General features: G+C 41.0%; 2 long non-coding RNA genes across 2 annotated transcripts; one reads left to right on the top strand and one right to left on the bottom strand.

Moving 5' to 3' along the window:
• Positions 1–6,327: 6,327 nt before the first annotated feature.
• On the bottom strand, positions 6,328–12,498 carry LOC133139328 (uncharacterized). The gene is made up of 3 exons (XR_009709807.1): positions 11,794–12,498; positions 9,803–9,898; positions 6,328–8,239 (listed from the first exon to the last, which is right to left on the bottom strand). It is a non-coding gene; the product is annotated as an uncharacterized LOC133139328 (long non-coding RNA).
• A 439-nt stretch (positions 12,499–12,937) lies between these two features.
• On the top strand, positions 12,938–14,379 carry LOC133138274 (uncharacterized). Its single transcript, XR_009709706.1, has 3 exons — positions 12,938–13,066; positions 13,322–13,396; positions 14,087–14,379. It is a non-coding gene; the product is annotated as an uncharacterized LOC133138274 (long non-coding RNA).
• Positions 14,380–20,113: the final 5,734 nt, after the last annotated feature.

The following is a 20,113-nucleotide window of genomic DNA, read 5'->3' as shown; positions in this document are numbered from 1 at the left end:
TCCAAGAAATGCACAAAAAACATGCCACAACTCCAAACCCCCAATCTTCATCTCCTGCTGCAGGCGATAATGGCCAAGACACAGCATGTACTTTTCAGACAGATGTGGCCTTAACTAGGATTACTACATCTTTAAATCAGAGCAGCCTAACAACGCAAAGTAGTTAAGGGTTTCCCGGAAGAGTGTGAGTTATCCCTGTGCCCAGTTGGGATTTACTTGTGGGGGGAACTTGTGCCTCTGGTGCCTGGCTTTGCGTCTGCACAATAGCTTCCCCTTGACATTGGCTTCGTGGGGAAGCTGACCCAGAGCATTCTGACAAATGAGCCTCATCCTTCAAGCACAGCGGCCCACTGTAGCATTTTACAGCAGAGCCTTTAATGGCCACACATCGTATAAATAATAAATACAGGCAGAGCCACACCTCCCAACTCCGCCTTCACCCCCAACCCCCCTGTCCCTAATGTCCATGGCTATTGTTTTTGTTGTTTTGACATTTGGGTTAAGATTAATCATTTTTTCAAAAGTTCTCAAAAATGATATTAGGGTGAGGGCTAGTGGCACTGATTGATGTGACAGAGACTGTACAGTTAATAAACTTTTGAGTGAAATCTGACCCTCAGGACAAAGAAAACATACTGTATGGTTCCTAATGCATATGGCTTTGAAACGCCCCCACAAATGTGCCGGGATTGGCCTTGACACAAAGAGTGATTTGCGTATCCAAGTAGAAAATTCATGATGTGCATGCTTATGGTAAGGCTTTATGCTAAAGGGGATAATTTGGGGTATGTTTTCTTAGGGGTGAAATCATGTGAAAGATGTCCACTCTTGTAATAAAAAGCTGCAGACTCTTCCTCTTCGATTTATTGGAATGTGATTGGACACAAAGATTGCTCCACCTCATCCTCTCTGTGGCACCTACCAAAAAGTATGGTCTACTTTAAAAAAAAGTATGCCCCTGAATAAACCCAGCGAAACTACAGAAATATGTATACCAACCAGAGCTTTTATGTACACCACATTGAGGGAAATGTTGCCTATTTAACAACTTTCTCATCCAGTGTGCTACATTTATATACTCAATAGTAGGCAAATTAGCCATCTTGGATATGGTCTGAAAAAAAACTATACGCACTAAACAGTAGACAGGAAATAGTACATATTTTGAGGACACAGTGGATAGGAGACTGTTTCAGAAACAGCTCCCCTGGTTTGTCAAAACTGATGCCAGATGAATTTGAATATTGAATGCATATTGTACATTTGTTCATTATTACAGTTAGAAGTTATCCATGTATCCATTGACCACTTGATTCTCTGAACATTCTCAAAAATTCAGTTAACATCAATTTGATCCTTTCACAATGGCCCTGTTTCCTAGCAACATCTGCTGCAGGTGCTGACAATGTTCGACTCATAAGAAGCAAGATTTGGTGAGATACTGTAGATTTTCTGGATGCAGCCAAGTTCAGTTTTTCTTGTCAAACTGCTTCACTGGCTTGATAAACATGCATTTCTAACGCTCAAAAAGAACAATGCGGTATTGCCTAAAAGCATAAAAGGGAAATTACTAAACTTAACTAAAAAAAGTACTGTAGAGAAATAATGAAATAAGAAAAAATGAATTAGAAAGATAAAATAAAGGAAATTAAAGTATGCAGGAATAAGTATGAGAAAAGTGGCATTACGAACAACATTTATTGACCTGAACGGCCATTTTATGTTTTAGACCCAAGTCATTTGGGATACTTTATGTGAGGGTGCCACTCACTGTCCCTCAGGCTGCAGCAGGCCCCACAGGACAGCTCTGCCACTGTTGTGCAGCTGGAGCCCTCTGTAAAGAGAAACCTGCAGGCTTTCAATGGCCTGCAACACTAAGGAATTCTATATTCGTCTACGTTTTAGTTATCTTTGCAAATGCTGTTGACTTCCATGTAATTCTCAGATTTTGAGTACAGGCCTGTCTCAGTTTCTTGTAGACTGCAGCGTGAGAACAGCCTGCCTTCCCTGAGTGCCCACTCAGGGGTGTCAGTCTGTCTCTATTGACAGGCTGTGATTACTGAGTCTCTATCTTGCCAGTATTCATCTTTGCTTATTACTTTTCACTGTCGACAGGTAATCTTCCACAATGTACCTTCTTTTTAGGCTCCACTGATCTGCAAGCACTCAAGTTTGCGTTTTGCTATTCTGTGTGTCCAAATGGGTTATTCATTTTTCTTTGTTGGAGAATAACTTGATTTACTTCAGGGATTTTGCTGTGGGTGTGAATGTAGTGAGCCTTGGGACCAGCTGGTTGAGGGTACTTCTTTGAGCACAGCTTTTTGGCAGTGTGGGCCCTTTTTCTAATAGGAGTGGGGGTGGTAGCTATTTTTAGTCAGATCCAGAATTTAGTTGCACTCCTTTTGATCTCAACTAATGGTTTTAAAAGATGTCTCTGCCACCTTGGGCATGCTGGGAAGTTTATTCTACCACTGCGGAGTGAGTACAGGCAGGTAGTGTGACACAGGCAGCAGAGAGCAAGTAGCCACAAGGATGCAGAATGGAGCTCTGGCTGGGGTATAGGGCTTGAAGTTTGACTGGAGGTGTGGGGCATGAAATAACCGATTCAATTTGCCCAAGCACAGTCTAATAGTCTCTTTTACAGGTTTTAGTGTACACAACTTAATATCTGTGGAAAAGTATATGGCTTTTTTTGGCATGACACTTCAATCTGTTGGTAATTATGGACACAACCACTGCAGGTGCATGAATATTCAGCTACTGAGTACCACAATAAGGCAGTATAGCAAAAGGAGATGGTTGTGTTTGGGTTTTTTAGTATGTATGACTGGGTGGGGCTAACCAGGCCATCTAACTGACAGGAACAGTAAAACTTCTATTTGAATTCAATACATATTAGCCTGCCCAGCTTCTGGCTATGGGCAGACATTTATATACTAATCTAATAGTGAAGAGTTAAGACGTAGGTATTTATTTTTTACATTTTGCTTTCCTGTGTCATTTATTAGCCTGGTTAATTTACTATTGTGGAACATGATCATGCTACCGTGAACACAAACATTCAGCAAACATGAAAATTATGCGTCTTGAACCTCAAACTTTCTCCCGTTTCAGACCAAGGCCTTATTTCCCTGTCTCGGGCCTTTTTCTATCAATACAGCTTTCTATATGTAACAGGTGAGAAATTGCCTGAGGCCGAGGTGGGATTTGAACCCCGGCCTCTCACTTGTCCAAATATTTGTTGAACGAACGCGTTACCAGTCAGCTAAAGACAAACTCGCCTCTAGCCAAGGGCAACAACGTTCTTTTGAATTTGAGGGTTACGTCATCGGGGAGTGTTGTTGCGATAACCTGCTACCAGCCTTCGCTTTCACTGCACTTCACCATGCTTACTAGCGAACTAGCTGAGCTAACCATGCTACATATACACAGTACTTGGAATGCACTCCAAGGCATTGAGTACCTCTTTTGGATGAAGTGTAAGCATTTTGCGCAATAATTGCAATAAATTGCACAATACACTTGCTTTTACAGCCTCAGCACAATGTCTTGTTCATTACGTTAATACTGTATAATATCAAAACTTCATTCAGATTTGTTTCTTCATCTTCTTTTATTATCCCCAAAAATGATTACATTCCCATCAAAATATTCAATGTTGAAAATCATAGGCCAGTTGTCAGCTCATAATGTGGCTCTTGTTCTTTCAGAAGCTATATTATTACACCAATCACTGCCTAGGATATGCTATTTAAATGTGATCTCGCTAATCATTACTTATATTCTATATTCTATATTTTGTTCTGTCAATTGCATTCATAGGGAGATATTCCTTTAATACCCACAGGCTGATATTGAGCCCTGCGCTCTACTTTATTCATACTGTATACAAAATATTTCAGTATTTTAACACCTTTATTGAGCATTTGTCTTAACATTGCACAGTAGGCTGCAACAGCTTCACTAAACAATAGTCTTTAATTGTTGATGATATCTCACACACTGCCTGTGTTATAAAACAGACCTCTCTGCCCATGCTGAAGCCATCTCACAGCTTCTTTCACATCCTTCTTCCAGATGTGTGCTCTTATATGCACACAGGAGTAATGCTACGTCTAATAGCTGGTCATTGCATTCAGAAATAAGAGCACAAACCTGGATAACAGAGCTCCGCCATCTCATTATCGGCCCCAGAATGAAGAAATCTTTCCGCACTCTCTCTGCATTTGACAGCAGTAATGATAATTTTGAAAAACGTGCTCAGTGTTGCACACGGTGTGAAATCACTGCGGCGCTCTAAATTGAGTTCACCCTCCATGTCCCATGCACCGATGTGTTAATTGTCGGGAGAACTTTGGAAGGCTGGGCCGGTGAGAGGTAAGAAAGAAATCAAATTATGTGTCAGTGGCACAGCAAATTGGGAGTTGATTGGAGAGAAAATAGTCGTTAATCTCTTCCAGTATGTTTGGAAGCTCACTGACCGCCTTCCTAAGGTAATAAGACGAGCGTCACACTGGGAGCATTTTCTCAAGCAGGGGAAGGTAAAGCCTGAAAAAGCATTTAACTTCAAAGCTGAATGGGCAGGCAGTACCTGCGCTTATCAGCTCTAACTGCACAGTGACAATGGTCGGAGTTTGATGGGAAATGTGTTCTACACTAGAGTTCAGAACGGCAGCGAGTAAGCCGACTCTTCAAAGTAGCACATTACCATAAACTCCGTCTCTACATTTTATTCACTACCAATTTAAGAGTCGCCCGAGAATAAGAACAAACTGCCTGCTCATCAATTTAACACACTCCCAGATTCAAGGAACTCTTGTCCTCAAGTTGAGAAGCTTACCGTATTACGTATTAGCTATGTGCTACCGTTTTTTCCACAAACATTCAACCATAAACAAACCAAATGAATGAAAAGCCAAAAGAAAGTATAACTTTAATCCTGGGAAATTGAAGGAAAATCATTGATAGAATCCAGGGAAAACTAAAAAAAAATGCGTTGACAATTCGACCACAAGTTTTGTCCAGTACATTCATACATTTTTAGCACATGGCAGCCTCCTGCAGATTTCTCTCTAGCATTCTCTCAGCCTGTGCAATAAAGCTGTTCGACACTCTGAAGACTCAGCATCTTCAGCACAAAAACCTGAAGAGAAATGTTAGCGCAGTGTCACCTTCTTGCTTGCCCTAGCTTGCACCTCACTGCAACACTTCCATAAGCACAAGCCACCTTCAGAAATTAATTAAAGCGCAAAGTTCATTGCCTGATCTGGAAATTTGAAAAAATATTTATCATACCACGGGCAGTCTCAAATGAGCAGTTCTGAACTTATTAATTACAAATGCTGGTCTTGAGTTTGCTAATAGTAAAGGAGTTTAAATATATCTACAGATCACTCAGTTACTGGTTCCGAGAACAACTCCTGTACTAATTACCAGAGACAATTAGCACATATGAAATTATTTGCTTCTCATTAAGTAGTCTACATTGTGTTTTTTTACATGAAGGGAAGACATTTTAACTCAGCTATAAAAAATAAATGTATTGCTTTAATATACAGACATTTTATCCTAGTGGGGAATGCAATTGCTTGCTCAGAGGATGTGTCATAATTATTGTCACCCATAATAAGTACTTAAAATAAAATCCAACTAATACAAGTTTGCAATGGCATAGCAGATTTTTTAAGTTTCTCAATCTTAGGGAGCTATGTTGTGGCCACCCATGTCTGCATTCATTCATTCATTCATTCATTCATTCACTGGGGTATAAAAATCCATGGCCATGTCCAAATTAGCACACTTGCCTACTATTGAGTATAGTATACAAGTTGCACTCAATAGTATGCATGACCGCTGACTGGCTCATGTGTCATCCACCACCTTTGGAATTGGCAAAGAAGTTATAAAAAAATCTAATATACCACTTAAATCTAATATACCACTGGAAGCCAATATTTGACTCCTGCAGATCCCAAGCATACCTCAAAATCAGCCAAATAACCACCAAATTATTGTTTGGCGATGGCCATCTCACTTTCCAGACTTTTGCGGTTGGAATTGAATAGAGCTGACCACAAGCACAGATCAAAAGACTTGAAGGATCTTCATATATTTTGTAAGGAGAACTGATTAAAGATTCTCGCCCAAATGTTGACCCACCTAATATAGTACTATTGAAGATGACAGGATAATATTTTCCTTGTCAGGGTGCATAAAAAGACAATGGTGTTTCCAACATTTATTCCAGGAATAAATCTATACAGTTTGAGAAAAGTGTTTTTCAGTTTGATTCCATTGAATCAAATCATTATCAAAGTAGATTTTCCAAGTTAAATTCTTAATATTCAAATATAGTTCAGTATCATGTCAGTTGTCATTCACTTATTTGAGGTAAGCCTATAATATCAATAACACAGACAATATCTCAGTTTGTCAAGTGCATACTGTACACACCCAGGTCTGTTCCAAGGGTCCCAGGAGTCCAGCCAAGAACTGTGCGTGTGTGTGTCTGCGTGCGTGTATGTGTGTGTGCGTGTGTGTCCTCTACTGCCGATAAACCAAACCAACATGCGTTAGGTGCTTTTATACACAAGAGCCTACAGTATCACATAAGTAATTAACCTTTTATGGCTTCATTCATTCATTAATTCATTGTTTTCTGAGTCTGTGGAGTATGTCTTAAGCAGATTGTGCCTATTAGTACACTATTAGAGAACAGAGGAGCGGAAAGGCGATGTACTGCACATATACGTAAATGAAAGACTGCTGGAGCTGAGGTCGTGACAGGGGTGGGTGTGCGGTTGCTTCTTGGCTGCATATCACAGTTGTGACAAGATTCTTCTGGTCTCCTCTGACCAGCTCTCTTTGACTGCACACTGGCCCCTAGTGGGCTATCAGTTCGTCCCACACATGCAACAACTGCAGTGCAAGAAGACCGGCAAGCTATACTGCAGCACGCAGTTCCACTCTGCTACCAGTAGATGGTGATAAATCAACTGCCAGCACGGACAGATGATTCGCTGAGCAGGTAAATTTGAAAACTTCAGATCCGTTAAGTTTTGTAATCTATCAAGGTTTTTCATCATCTCTGCTCTGATCATTGGGCTTCTGCCAGCTGTGGAGGTTTGTCATAATCTCTATATTGGCCTCTTCAGTATGATTGCACCATTTGTAAAAACAGGCACGTACTTATGTCTTCTGCCTTGGTAAAGCTCCTATTTTGGTGGAACATTCCATCATACCCACAGGTCTGCAACGGCTTTAAACCAGATTAGATCTCTTTAATCTGAGTGTCCCACAGACACATTCTTTCTTTACTCAAAAGGTGGCGGACCTTTGGTCTGTATTGTCCATCTTTTAGTCTACTCCATTAGCCCAATAAAGGAAGTTTGAGCTTCTGTATCCACTGATTCATTTGCGGTAGAGGAGAATATGTGGCGTAAGAAGCTACAGCCATTCATTTGAGCTCAAATTATAGAGCTGTATTATTTTTCTAGTTCCCACTGAGCCCACAGGGATATCAGGTGTCCTCCCTAAGTCTGGCCCGGTGACTCTGCCAGCTAAAATCACAGAACATCTTTCATCACGACAAAGGAACTGCCTTTAATGTCACCTCAAGTAAGCCTGCCTCTCGAAAAGTAACATTCCCTCATCCTTGCCATTTTAGCAATATGGTAAAGGGGTTGAAATGTTAAGAGTAATATGTATCTAACCACATGCATACATTAGTGAGTTCCTGCAATGAATGTATGCATACATGAGATTTCTGCATTAGCATATGTGACTGTTTGTGTTTTCCTTCCAACATGTGCAAGCTCTCACGTACGTACGCATGTCTGTATACTGTGCAATATATGATAGCGTGTCTAGCTGTTTTTGTATACGCGTGTGTTTCTATGTGTAATCACTGTTTGTGTACAGCGTGTGTTTTTAAGAGAATGCGCGCTTAAGCATGGGTCCACGCATGTTTTTCTCTCTTTATTGGTTTGTGTGTGGGTGCGCCTCAGTGTACGTGGGCATGCTGCGCCTTGCTGCAGGAGGTGCAGCTCTGTGTCAAGGCTGAACGCGTCTGTTCCAGGCGGTTTGGACGCGCCATGCCTGCGTGTCAGTCGGGGTGAAGCGGTAAGTGTTGAGACCTGCCTTTCCTGCACCCTCCGCTGCCAAGCCTTTCCGAGGGTCACCTCCTCTCAACTGCGCTTCCCTCTCCAGAAGTCATTCTTTCCGCGGCTGACCCGCCCGCCTGGCAGAGAAACAACGCTGAGGGTGAGAAGTGTGCGGATGCATTCCCACCTCATGAAACCTCCAACTGAGGAGAAAAGGGCACCGGGGATGTGAAATGTTAATGTGGAAGAACAGAGCAGGCCCCACAGCGGCAGGAAACGAAAACGTAACCAAAAATGAAATGAAAAAATACTGACTACTGTCTAAAATAAAACCTGTAATTGCATCACAAAGCAATTACCCTGCCTTTTTTTGTTTATTTAAACAACTAGTAATACTGTATTGGGCAATTTCCAATGAATTGTAAAAGAGTAGGGTGTAATGACGGTTATCCATCAAGCAAGACTTAATGAGTGATTCATTCATTGTGTACTGATTACCACAGCATTATAAGAGGGGAGTTCTTCAATTGCAGTAACTGAGGTTATATATATATAGGTCTTAATACCGGACAGTTTGCTGTGAAACAGAAAAAACATGTGCAAGCTCGCAAACATAGTCTCAACAGAGCAGAAAACCATGTGCAAGCTCGCAAACACAGTCTCAACAGAGCAGAAAACCATGTGCAAGCTCGCAAACACAGTCTCAACAGAGCAGAAAACCATGTGCAGGCTCGCAAACACAGTCTCAACAGAGCAGAAAACCATGGAAGTTTTTTTTCCCCAACAATGTTTTGCACAGCTTTTCATTTGCTTTAATCAATCTCAGCAATGGTCCACTATTTTGATAGGCAACAATACAAGCAATACAACAGGATTCAGAGAGCCACCGTTGTTACTGCAGTCATGTCAAGTGTCATGCGACACATTCCTCTGCATTTACACTTCAGGGGCAGGCTGGCTCCACAGACCAGATGTGTTTAACTCACTGAGGGCCTGGGGCCCCTAACGGCACCCTAACTAACAATGTTCCAGATTGTGTTCTAGAATTCCTTGGCACTGAGAGAGTTAAGGGCACCCCGTCGGCGATTTTGTTTCCCTGAATCGATGCACAGTATGTTTGTCTTGGAGGCATCAAGCATGGTCATCTAAAGGTCAGGGTGTATTGCCATACTGTCCTTTGGTCATGTCCATCAATTACCCGTCACTCAACCAGTACATCTTTCCCACAAATCATAGGCTATTAATTATAGACCCCCAGAAGACATATAACCACAGTGTGTTCACAAAAAGAGAGAAATTCTGAGAGACAAACAGCCATTTTGACTGGGAACCAATAAAACAAACGTTGAATTTCAAACTTAATTTTATTAGCATTGCACTATAGACAGTGAGACTGTGACTATGATGCTTTACTGGAAAAAGGAAAAACTGAAATTAGGAAAGCTTGAAGGTGAACATTCCCCTCTAAATAAAGAAAACAGTAAGGCAAACGAGAACAAATAGCAGCTCATACTTATTTGAAATATTTGTGTGTTGCAAGTAAAGAAATAAAGAAAAAAAAAAGTTAAAATACTTTTCCTTTCTCTTTGTTTTATGTGCATGTGTTGTCAGTTAGTCACATCTCCCCCAGGTTCAGTGGCTATAGAATGACCCCTTAGGATCTGCAGTGACTGAGCGAGCTGGATCCCAGCAGCACCCACCTTGATGGCAGGTAGCTTCCAGAACATGACCGGTCCTGTCGGCATTCCACAGCACTCTGCACAAATTATCTGACGGAAAATTCCATCCATAGGCAGCTACGAAAACAGGGTGAGAAAAGAGAGAAGGAAGTCTCAATAAAATCTGCAGGTGTTTGGAAGGGTGGGCCCTTCTGTATGCTCAAAATGGTTCATCTGAATAATTTGCAGATTCAATAATCTCTCAAGCAGGATGCAGCATTTAGGGCTGAAGCATCTAGAACAAAGATACAGACATTGTGTTGCTTTATGGCTTTTCATTCATTGCGTAGAATAAAGTACTCACTCATAAACTACTTTATGATGTTCAGCACAGTTAATCATTTTTAAAGTATTCATCCTCAATCATATACTGGATGAAACTATTTAAAGTAATGTTTTTGCCATTGCATAGACAAAATAACGTATGTACAATCTTACATGGACTTATAGGAGTGGCATTAATTTATTTAGCTTAATCACTGTATCAATGAGCCAGCAAGCAAGACAGAACTAAAATTGCCAATATTTCATTTTTGTTGCTAATCTGCTAATGCTTCCCCTTTTGCAAGCACAACATGGATTATTTTTCCCTAGAAAATTCACAATCATGAGACAATCAGTCTTCGGTGCGTGTTCCTGCTTCCATTGCAGATGAATTGCTGACATGTACAGAGTTTTCCTGTAATATCTGAGCCGTGCCTTGTCTTGGGCGTGTCTGGAACTGTCTCTCACACAGGCTTTGCCTCCTTATTGTGGCAACTAAAATAACAGATTTCACAGGGCATTTAAAAATAATTCAGCTGCAGTCTTGTCTCTTTCCCTTTAGAAAATGCATTCACCTGTCAAAGTGCTTCCATTGTAAGATTTCTTTGTTTCTATGACAGCCATTATAGCTACAGTCCATCTAGAACGTTAATCAATCATAGGTTTCCTCTTATGTGGCTGTGAAATGTTTTATATTAATGCATTTTATTTTAATTAATTATCCCTTTTATTTAAATCCATTAATCCTTTACCATAGTTTATTCATCAGTTAGACAACTATACAATATCTTTACTTTATCGTTTTGCACAAAAGTGATTTTCTGTGTCACAACATAACTGAATAGGGGCTGAACAATCTCTATTACAGTTGCAATAATAAAAATGAAAAACTGTTATGTACAAATCAGATATCATTAATGAATGATCACATCACCCAAATAAAAAATAGATATGCCATATGAATGTATAGATGGGTGTATGAAAAGATAAATCACAGAGCTTCCATTGCTCAAAAACTGAAGTCTGTCACTGCTAGTTATCAAATAGCAAATAGGAAAGCTGCCATCTCATTTTTTCATATTTGACTGTCATAAATGAGGCGCTTCGAAACCATACATCTACCTTCATTGTTGCTACCTTGCCTAGTTTGCACCATACATTAAATAAATGTGTTAATTATATATAGTATACTGTAGATCTCTTAGTTCCTTTAACTTTATCCATCCTCCATCATCAAATGAATGTGGAAAGCTAGGATCTGCACCTCCTAATTTCTAATAATTCTTCTAATAATGACCCACCTCATGTTTCATTGACATTAACAGAAATCTGGAAATGGCGGGTAATAATGCAAACAGTGAGATACTCCGGTGTTTAATAGAATACTCATTATTCATCACAGCCATTTTATATTTCCAGTATTCCTTGTGTATATACACATTTGTAATCAGTCTTGAACATTTCATGAGTAAATCAGCAGGGGACTGAGAGTAAGATTTCAGAGTTATGTGCAAAGTAAACGACCCCCTAGTGGTCATTGCAGCTCAGGAAGAGGGATCACACAGAGGACAAACAGAACAGCAGACTTTGCCAATTCATGCCTGCTGTTTATCAGGGACCCATACAAGAATTCACATCACACTGCCATGATTTTAAGAAATGTACAAATTATTAAGGAGGCTAGAGAAGAATGCATTCTGTGTCCTCACCTGCTTACGTTGATAAAGGATGTACACATCATTATGGGCGGCCTGTAGCGTAGTGGTTAAGGTAAATGACTGGGACAGGCAAGGTTGGGGATTTGAATCCCAGTGTAGCCACAATAAGATCCACACAGCCGTTGGGCCTTTGAGCAAGGCCCTTAACCCTGCATTGCTCCAGGGGAGGATTGTCTCCTGCTTAGACTGATCAACTGTACATCGCTCTGGATAAGAGCGTCTGCCAAATGCCAATAATGTAATGTAATGTAATTATGCTTTTAGCAATTTTACTGATGTGAGGACGCAGAATTACGTCTACACAGTGGTGGACAAATCCAATTCATCCATGAGGAAGTTGAGATGCAAGAGCATTGACAAGTGGAGCTTCTTGTGCCCTTTCCAGTTTATCCTGCTCTTCCCCTGCCTTGTCGTCTTGTGATTTGTTTGGGAAGAATCAAGAAAAAGAAGCAGGGTGAGAAGATCAGGAAAACTGATAGAGTTTGACACAGCCTGGGTAATTTACTCTAAGACTCTTATTTTCCCTCAGGCTGTTGCTGCTGACAGAAGCATCTGTTCCATTGAGACACTAACCATGGTGATGAATCCCCTAGCTTCCACACACAGCTCAGGTGCCCTTAATTGTTTTAACGTGTGACCTTGACACACGCAAAAGCCCACGACAGGGATGCTCCAACCAGAGATCTGCTGGATTAATTCTTCTCCTCTAATCACAAATGATTGAAGCCTGCTGGGACAGTAGATGAGCCTCTGGCCTATCAATGGCTATGGCCAATCAGTGGCATCAATCAATCAATTAACCATCAGAGAGAAAAGAAACCAAGTATTACTACTGGCCACGAGAGCCAGATTTGAGTATCCCTGGTCCAGAAAATGTCCAATATGGAAGAGGTGTGAAACTACATTCCTGGAGGGTCAGTGTATATCTAGATTTTTGGTTTTACAAATGACCTTGATTAAATTAGCTTATTAGCTAATGTCAGTTCATACACAGATTAGTCTACAGCAGCAATAATCAAATCTGGACCTCAAATCCAAATCCAGCCCTGATTATCTTTTCTCCCAGGTAATTATCTGAACAATTAGTGCTACTGATTGGCCAGACTATCTTCACACCTGACTCCCAGGTAAAAGGAGGGCAGTCAAGTAGGGTGATTTGATGATCCCTGATCTTCAGTAAAATGCTTCATATAAGGATGGCAAAAGTATTCAGCTGTCATTAATGAGCATATGAATAAATGTATCAGATGATGTAGATGAATAGGTAAAATTATGAGAACAGAAGTTTGTATGAAATACAAAAACAGATACATATACAGAAATAGATACACTTCACCAGTGTAGTGCCATCTATTTGAAAATAAATGCTTGGCCTTCCTTCATAATAACAATATTGCAACCAAACACAGCATCACAGTTTGTGTATTGGTGCAGTGACATAGCTCTATTTTGTTTCTGGCATATTGGTGTATTGGTTGCTTGTTCATTTTTGTATTCAATTTCTGTTGATTGTTGGCAGGTGATGTTCTGTTTATATTGGCTACTTTGGATGAAATTAAGAAGTACAGAGGAGAACCCTTATCCAAACGATCTGGTAAGATTAATAAAATTGTCTGTTGTTGATCAGAACGGCACACATGAATATATGAGCACCTTTTCCCACTGAAGAGTACTAGCCTTGACCTTCATTAGCTCCTTCACCATCTGCACTTCCGTCTGTGAAAAGACAGAAAATTAGCTCTTTGTTTTTTGTCAGTTGGTGAGCAGAAGCTGTGTGAGGTGCGAATGAACTGGCACTACACATGTCAAAATCGTGCAAGTGTGAATCCTGCTTTGGGCAGATCATTGGAGAAAGCTGTGGCTTTTGTGGTCTGATCCGGGATCAGCCACTCTTAAAAGCCTGCCGCAGAAAACTCCATCCCTCCACTAATGTACTTTTGCTGGAACAGCCCAGATAATCCCACAGTTCAGTCTGTACCAGACATCTACACTGTTCAAAAAGGCTTTTTGTTAAAGCATTCGGGTGCCTTGAATACCACACTATTTGTCAGAATTGTATACCTGAAATTGGAAAGGGAGCTATAAACAATCAAAGCAGTCTGTTCTGTGGAGGTTATAGAAAAGCACACCAAGGTAAATTTATTTGAGAGTGAGCTTTCATAAGTATGGTTTGTCGCTGTGTGTGTGTGTGTGTGTGTGTGTGTGTGTGTGTGTGTGTGTGCACATGCTTGTATGTTTGTGTGTGTGTATCTGTCACTGTATCTCTGCTCCAATCTTTCTCCAGTGGAAGCAATAACAGCTGTGGGTGGACTCCCAGTGTGTGACTCCATCCTTTAAACTCACACTGATCCACGGAGCGTCCCTGTAATCATGATTGAAGAGCTGGCAGAGGAGGGGCGGTGTGGGGGTGCCAGTGCAGTGTAGCTGATGTCTCTTTCTCAGCCGTGCGGTCTGATATTAATCAATGTGTGCTGATAATGATGTGATAGAAATGATGCAATGGCTTTCTGCCAGCCTGGGGCTCTTTACATTATGAAAGTTTTTATGAGCTTTGTCTTTTTTCCTCAATTCTTCAATATCAAGGCCAATTTCATTTTTCTGATGCAGTATCTTCTGCCTTCCACATCCCCTGCTGAAAACAAACAGTCTTCCCTCTGAAGCCAGGATGTGTCTAGCAGCATAGTCTCCAAGCAGCATTGTCTACAACTGGGACTGTTGCCTAAAGATTATTTTTGCCCAACCTAAAACAATATTTTCAATGTACATTAGAAAGTCCCTTTAATCCAGCATATGGCTGACAATGCTACATTGCAACCCCCAAATAACTGCACAGTTTTGAAGAGTTTTGAATTACGAATGGCAAACAATGCAAAATTTATATTGGCTAATATCATTTTAAAACAGATGCACCCTTATTTTCTGTCCTTGTGGTCTCTATTAAAATATTTACAAACATATCAACTGATCAGAGTACATGAAATCAGCACTTTTGAAAAATCATGAGTTATTTTATGCCCTATATCATTTTTACCAAAGCTATGATTGGCACCTATGTTTCCCTTATTTGTCCATTGAAAACCATGAATGGATCCATTTTAAATCCTTTTTGTTCCATTAGAACACCACTATGTGGAATGTGAACAACAGCACAGAAATATCAACTCATCTCTGTAAAAGCATTTTAAAATCATGAAGGAATGTAGCCAAAATACTATTGGAGCAGCTACATTACTGTTCTGAAGCAGCAACATGGGAGTTTTTCATTGGCTTTGGTCATATGAGAATACAGTTGATGCAATTCTGTTGAATTTCTTCTAATAGGTCAAATGTTCAATCTTTATCCTAAAGTCTAAATTAAATGATGTGCCTAAATTAATGTCTCCTAGAACCAACCAACATATGCCACGTTTATAAAGAAGTTCTGAAAAATGTTATGTCTGCAACTTTGAACAGTTACCAACAATGCCAATCTGTTAGTGATACAAGAAACACTCGCATCAAGACCTAATGCCCTATTCGCACTTGACTATAATTACCTGGGGACCTCATGTGATTTAGGAATTACCCCCTGCCCCCATGACTGTGTTGTATGGGAGAAACAAGTATTTCACTCTACTTTACTGATGAAAAATCAAGGATTATCTCCAGATCCAACTTTAACATAATGTCCCCTTTACTTAGGCCTATTGCTGGGAGATGTGAGGTGATCCAAAATAATTGCAAGCATTACCTTTGAATTATGATATGAGAAATGCTCATTGGAAAGTGTCTGGTCTCTAGGCATAGGCCTAACATTACTGTAGGCTACCATATAGGCCTAGTAATAATCCCAAGAAGGAGTTTTATTGAGACAGTTGAAATGTGGCCATACATGTCATCCATCGCTTCATCTTTCAAGATTGACTAATTATAGAATTGACTTTGCTCCTTCTCCAAATGGCTGTACATGTTGTGGTGTAGCAAGATGAACCTGCTGAATTTGCACCCAAAATGCTGTCAAAATTCACATTAATAATTTTCACCACAGCCTCCATTATTCTTGACCCGGAAAGATGCGCATAAAAGGCTCTTAAGAGAAACAAGGAATCCGTGCGGGGAAAAAATATGACCCCAAATTACTGAGATGCCAATTTACACAAGACTAATATTATCAGATGACCTGTGTGTTCAGCGAAATAAGATTTTTTACAAATTACAGACATGGCAGATTCGCATGCGATTAAGATCACAGACAACCTCAATTATTACAAATCACATGAGGACCGAACATATTATGCAAACGTATTATGAGAACATATTGTTTTTTTGGTGTCAAACTTGACCATCATTTCCTGAATTAGATAAATATCTGTTTATTCCATTAAAAAGCACATGCGTTTAGAACAATCACCAAAGTACAGCTCCGCTGCAGTCGTGAATTGTTTTGTCTTTGAATTGGCAGCCATTTTGTCTTACACATGTAATGAACGAGGGAAGCTTGCTGCTAGGTTTAGTGCTTTGATTCTCACACTTCATGCTCCCCAGAGAGGGAACAGAACTGACAGAATATCACTTTTTGTGTTTCCAGTAAGAAATTATTCCCTGCAAACTGGGAAATCTATGTGGATTTGTTCAGGGATATTGATTGATTTCCCTTTAAGGTTTCAGTTCATTAGTTCAGGATTGCAATGGGAATGACACAACACTTTGAGTTGTTTTACCAAACTCATTTACAAGGTTTTGCACACTGGTGTGCAATGTCTTATTAGAGCCAAAAGCATGAAAACGGGGTAATTGCCACAATAAATGATACAATTTGCAATTATGTCACGTTATCTTGTGAAAATTAATTTTCAGTTATGACTGTTTGCATCATTGGAATTGATTGAATAACACTGAAGGCTCATTTTGTTCTGCCTGATTTTTATGATCAGCAGATGCAGCTGTGCTGTAGTCTGTCAACAAGATCTGTTTCTGGTGATGTGCAGTATCATGTTTTTATTAATCAGTGGAACAGAGTTTTTCAAACACCAATAAAAACTTTGCATTCTAAAACACTGTACGTTGTGTAATCCAGCGAGACTCAGCAGAATAGATCGGGTGGCACGTGGTCTTGGAAAGTGAGCTCTCCGGTTTTTGTTACTGCTCAATCTCGGCAGTGTGAATTCACCCGCGAAGCTGTGACAACTGCACAAACTGGGAGCTGCTGAATTGGAAAGCGAGCAGCAATGTTTCACCAACACCTCATTCTCAACTTTCAGCTGCCGGCTCTGTAGACCAGCTTCTCAGTGTGATGGAGAGACAATCTAAACTAGACTCTGAACCCCCTCTCACACCACAATATTTTATACTGCGCTTGCGCATTCATTTGTGTATGTGTGTGTGCTTGTGTACAGGCACTTTGTGTGTGTGTGTGTGTGTGTGTGTGTGTGTGTGAGTGTGTGCCTGCATGTGTGTAGACACCTTCTGTATTATAACATCAGCCTCAAGCCTTGCTCCATCTCCCTGCTGAAACCGCTGCTGTTTTAGAATAACCTCAAGGACAAAGACTTGGGAGAAGTCTGATTAGGTCCTATAGTCTTTTGAGTATAGAAATGAGAAAGTTCACTGGTTACACTTTACAATACGGTTACATTAATTGGCATGAACAAATGTAGTTGTTATCTAACTAACTACTGAGAAGTTAATCTGTTCAGCTCTGTTAATGTATTTGCACACCATTAATTAAAATTCATATTGGAATGAAAAAGACACTTCATCTATTTGCTTATGGTTAACTAATTTTAAGTTCATCCTAAGGTTTGCTAATGTATACATTTTCATGTAACAAATATGTTAGCTATATGCATGATGTAAAATATGCATTTTTCAAATCATCTGCCAAAATGTCGAATGGTTTTTTTTCATTGGCCACAATGACACACAGTCTGTAACGATTTCTTAAATTATATCTGCATTTGATACCTAGAACCGTAGAAAACCAGAACTACTATTCAAAAGGATATCAGCACTCTATGACACCAGAACACCATTTTAGATTCTATATGCAATATAGAAAATACTTTGGGAACTTTGGCAGTGTTTGGTTTGTGCGTATCTTTGTGACACATTCCAGGCAGAGAGAGCCAGGCTGCAGCCCTTTCCTGTTCCCATCCAGCTCTCTCTGAGATGGCCTGGGGAAAACGGCACCTCCCTGGAAATCACTGCAAGCCCAAGCAGGTTGGAGGGTGTTTCAATGTGAACCTGAAAACACAGATACAATGCACAGAGGCACAACCACAGGGCTGTGCAATTCTCAGAACGCACACGAGCACGCAGGCACGCAGGCACGCACTCTCACACACACACACACACACACACACACACACACACACACACACACACACATGCGCACATACACACACACCAGCACACACACATACACACACACACATACACATGCGCACATACACACACACCAACACACATATACACACACCTCTTCTAAGGATGCAGCACTATCTGTTAATCATTATATGTATGTGATTAATTTATGATTAGATAAGAATAGACTATGGGCTGTGCTAAAGAGCTGTGGCTATAGAGCTCCAGTAGTTGACTTCACACAACCCCTCAATTTTTTGTCCTTTAAAACACTCAATGTTTTAGAAGTTAGAAGTATTTGAACAAAGAAGCAATGGGAAAATACCAAGGAGCTCTAAAATATCTAAACATCTTTTTGATACCTGTCACTCTGCAAGGGCAGTGAATCAAAAGGAGAATCTTGCAAGAGCGAACGGGATACATTTGATATGAGGTGCTCCACCAGAGCTCCACTTTGCTTCTGGGATAAAAAATAAATACACCCATGCGTTGAAAGGCTAAGTCATTTAGCAGATGAATCATTGTCTCTGGCTGTATCTTGCAGGTTTGAGGAGACAATGTGTGCTGTGCTCAAACAGCGGGCTGCTGCTGTTACACAATAGCAAGGGTGGGGTGGGGAGCTGAGTGCTGGCTGCACCACACTCTACAGCTCCTGCGCCTGCCATGGCTTGTCACACCGGCCCCATCCGATCCACGTCACAGGGCAGGATTTGGCAGCCTTCTCAGCAGCTGCCAGCCTTATCTGAGGACATTTTTAAACTGCGCCTCTTGGGCTGTTGGACCATTGCAGTGTTGTTATTCACCTTCCCTTCCCTTGTAGGAATCTAAAGGCCTCCAAGGCTCGGAAAGGTTTCCAGCTGTAGATTCCCCCTACAGCAAGGAGGGGCCGCAAAGGTCTCAAAGTAGAATACCACCCACCACTCCCACCCCTTCCCCAGCTCCCCTCACATTCCCCAGAACAGGACCTGTTAACCTGCAGAACATTCCAGACTCTTATAACCTAAACATCATGCCATCAGGACTTGGGACAAAAGTCGGAAGTCTATCTATATCCAGGTTGTAGTCAAAATAAAGCACTTATCTGTGTAACAGATTGTGCACCTTGTTGTTAGAGTCTGCCTCGGATATCAGAAGTCAGAGCTGTTGGGCGTTTGCCCTGTTTGGAGCATGAACCATCTCGTCTGACTGTAGGCAGGGCTCCATGGAGCCCGCCCGCGGCAGTCCAGCGAAGCCGAGTTTCCACAGACACCGTGACGACAGCTCCGTGAAACACAAGACTGCGCAGGACAAGCTCGGGCCTATGCAGCTCACCGAGGCCCAGCTCTCGCTGGGGGGAGCACGCTGCTTTTCATTCACACCCACACAAGTGCACACATGCAAATGGACTCAAACAGTCTCATATGAGAGTGCATACATTTCCGCACATACCGTTTCACGTACGTACACTCGCAGCTCTCAAGCCTTTTCAGTCCACAGCTCTGTCCAGCAAGACCAATCGCACGGATTGGAGTTTGACCAAAGGCTATGACTTTTATTTTTGCTCGCAACAAAACCTAAAGTGATTGCGGTCTACTTCTTTCCCAACCTGTGAAGCTCGTTTCGTGACCACTCCTTTTGCCAGGACTTTGTGTGGGACTCGCTAGAGAATTACTAATGTGCAGATTGGGCCGAAGTGGCTCGAACGGGGAAGCACGTTTTCATTACAGCCCACTGTGAATTCACCCCACCACTGCTATTACCGAGTGTTTAATTACAGGATACCTGTGAAAAAGCCAGAAAACACAGGTTCCCCAGCCTTTTCAGCAAGGCCCTGAATACATACAGAGCTCTTATAGAACGCAATGAGAGAGACGGGGCGAAACATGGTATCTCCCTGTATCTCCCTGCCATGGATTGAAACAATATTTCGTTTTTTGAATGACAAAATATTCATTTGTCAAGCAAAAAAGTATGCCTCAACAAATGTGTT

This window comes from Conger conger, chromosome 10 (genome assembly GCF_963514075.1).
Source record: "Conger conger chromosome 10, fConCon1.1, whole genome shotgun sequence".
In the NCBI taxonomy this organism is placed as follows: Eukaryota; Metazoa; Chordata; class Actinopteri; order Anguilliformes; family Congridae; genus Conger; species Conger conger.
This window is presented reverse-complemented; position numbering and strand designations above follow the sequence as displayed.